Source organism: Ascidiella aspersa, chromosome 5, assembly GCF_963924565.1.
Source record: "Ascidiella aspersa chromosome 5, kaAscAspe10.2, whole genome shotgun sequence".
NCBI lineage: Eukaryota > Metazoa > Chordata > Ascidiacea > Phlebobranchia > Ascidiidae > Ascidiella > Ascidiella aspersa.
Genome location: NC_139451.1, coordinates 9,448,268 through 9,450,767, shown reverse-complemented (window position 1 = coordinate 9,450,767; position 2,500 = coordinate 9,448,268). Strand labels below are relative to the sequence as shown.

The following is a 2,500-nucleotide window of genomic DNA, read 5'->3' as shown; positions in this document are numbered from 1 at the left end:
AACAACCCGACTCTGGGAAGACGCCGTAGCGCGCCCGCCTGTCGCCGCCATGGGCCTGACACCCGCTCTGGGACAAGGCCTCGATCAGAAGGACGCGGGCGACCGGCGAAGCGCGCCGTGACGAATTCCGTACGCCACAATTCCGCGCACTCCAAAAGCGCGCGGATTCGGCGATGGGCACATCCCGCTTCACTCGCCGTTACTGAGGGAATCCTCGTTAGTTTCTTTTCCTCCGCTTAGTAATATGCTTAAATTCAGCGGGTAGCCTCGTCCGACCTCAGGCCGAAAGTAAGGACCGGGACTATTCTTCCCGTTCCGCGCTCGCCGTCGGCGCCGCGCGCCGCCGCGCACCTCGATTCCCGCCCTTGAGCCGCCAGCCGTTGGCCTCTTCGAGGTCGACTCGCCGCCGCCGCGCGGGATTCTGGTCGCGATCGTCGCACATCGTGCCGTGCTGTCTTGAGCGGGACGGGCGCTCGCGCGTCCGACGCCGCAGCAGCCGCGCGGAGAAATCCCCGCGCGGAACGTTTGCAACGCGACCCTGAGGCGGGCGCGGCCCCGGGATTGACCCGAGGCCGCAATTTGCGTTCAGAACGTCGATGCTCAATGTGTCCTGCAATTCACACTAATTCACGCAGCTAGCTGCGTCCTTCATCGACTCACGAGCCGAGTGATCCACCGCCAAGAGCCATCCACGATTGTTTCGCTCGCACAGTGCCTCGCACTAAAGGGTGACAAAATATACCGCGCCGAGCGGTCGGCCAGGCCGACGCTTGAAGCCGGAGCGCGCGGCACCGCGGCACTCGACGCGCAAACATTACCGGGTGACCGAATCGCCGGCCGGCGCGCCGCTCCTCGCGGGTCGGGCGCCGGGTAGCAAAAACTTTTTCTCTCGCTTGTCCGAGTTTCGCGTTCGCCGAAGCGTTTGCGAGACCGTTAATGATCCTTCCGCAGGTTCACCTACGGAAACCTTGTTACGACTTTTACTTCCTCTAAATGATCAAGTTAGATCGTCTTCTCGGACGCCGGCTCGACCGTTGCCGGCCGCGCCAGGTCCAATCGGAGGACCTCACTAAACCATTCAATCGGTAGTAGCGACGGGCGGTGTGTACAAAGGGCAGGGACGTAATCAACGCGAGCTAATGACTCGCGCTTACTGGGAATTCCTCGTTCAAGGGAAATAATTGCAATTCCCTATCCCTAGCACGACCGGGGTTCAGCGGGTTACCCAGACCTGTCGGCCAAGGCGAGCACATGCTGATCCGGTCAGTGTAGCGCGCGTGCGGCCCCGAACATCTAAGGGCATCACAGACCTGTTATTGCTCAATCTCGTGTGGCTAAACGCCACTAGTCCCTCTAAGAAGTTAGACGCCGACCGATTGGGTCGCGTAACTAGTTAGCAAGCCAGAGTCTCGTTCGTTATCGGAATTAACCAGACAAATCGCTCCACCAACTAAGAACGGCCATGCACCACCACCCACAGAATCAAGAAAGAGCTCTCAATCTGTCAATCCTCACTGTGTCCGGGCCGGGTGAGATTTCCCGTGTTGAGTCAAATTAAGCCGCAGGCTCCACTCCTGGTGGTGCCCTTCCGTCAATTCCTTTAAGTTTCAGCTTTGCAACCATACTTCCCCCGGAACCCAAAGACTTTGGTTTCCCGCAAGCTGCCGGAGAGGTCGTAAAACTAACGCCCCCCGATCGCTAGTTGGCATCGTTTATAGTCAGAACTAGGACGGTATCTGATCGTCTTCGAACCTCTGACTTTCGCTCTTGATTAAAGAAAACATTCTTGGCAAATGCTTTCGCAGTCGTTCGTCTTGCGCCGATCCAAGAATTTCACCTCTAACGGCACAGTACGAATGCCCCCGTCTGTCCCTCTTAATCATTACCTCGCGCTCCGAAAACCAACAAAATAGAACCGAGGTCCTATTCCATTATTCCATGCACCATTATTCAGGCGAATCGCCTGCTTTGAACACTCTAATTTTTTCAAAGTAAACGTTCCGGCCGCCGCCGACACTCAGTCAAGGGCACCGGCGGAGAACCGGAGGTGAGGCCAGGACGGCCAGTACACGCCTTGCGACGGACCGGCCGCCTGCGCCCAAAATCCAACTACGAGCTTTTTAACCGCAACAACTTAAATATACACTTTTGGAGCTGGAATTACCGCGGCTGCTGGCACCAGACTTGCCCTCCAATGGATACTCGTTAAAGGTTTTAAAGTGTACTCATTCCAATTACAGGGCCTCGTTTAGAGTCCTGTATTGTTATTTTTCGTCACTACCTCCCCGCGTCGGGAATGGGTAATTTGCGCGCCTGCTGCCTTCCTTGGATGTGGTAGCCGTTTCTCAGGCTCCCTCTCCGGAATCGAACCCTGATTCTCCGTTACCCGTAAGAACCTCGGTAGGCCAGTACCGTACCGACGAAAGTTGATAGGGCAGACACTTGAATGATCCGTCGCCGGTGCGAGACCGTGCGATCCGCAAAGTTATCCAGAGTCACC

General features: G+C 56.8%; 2 non-coding genes and 1 pseudogene across 2 annotated transcripts in view; all 3 read right to left on the bottom strand.

The window, feature by feature from the left end:
• Nucleotides 1-285, bottom strand: part of LOC146142782 (large subunit ribosomal RNA) — a 3,679-nt pseudogene extending 3,394 nt beyond the window's left edge.
• Nucleotides 286-533: 248 nt separating this feature from the next.
• Nucleotides 534-687, bottom strand: LOC146142781 (5.8S ribosomal RNA). Its single transcript, XR_014500135.1, has one exon. It is a non-coding gene; the product is annotated as a 5.8S ribosomal RNA (ribosomal RNA).
• A 247-nt stretch (nt 688-934) lies between these two features.
• The window catches only part of LOC146142780 (small subunit ribosomal RNA), a 1,811-nt gene continuing 245 nt past the window's right edge, over nt 935-2,500 (bottom strand). Inside the window, exon 1 of the ribosomal RNA XR_014500195.1 lies at nt 935-2,500. This exon is cut by the window's right edge and continues 245 nt beyond it. This is a non-coding gene — a ribosomal RNA (small subunit ribosomal RNA).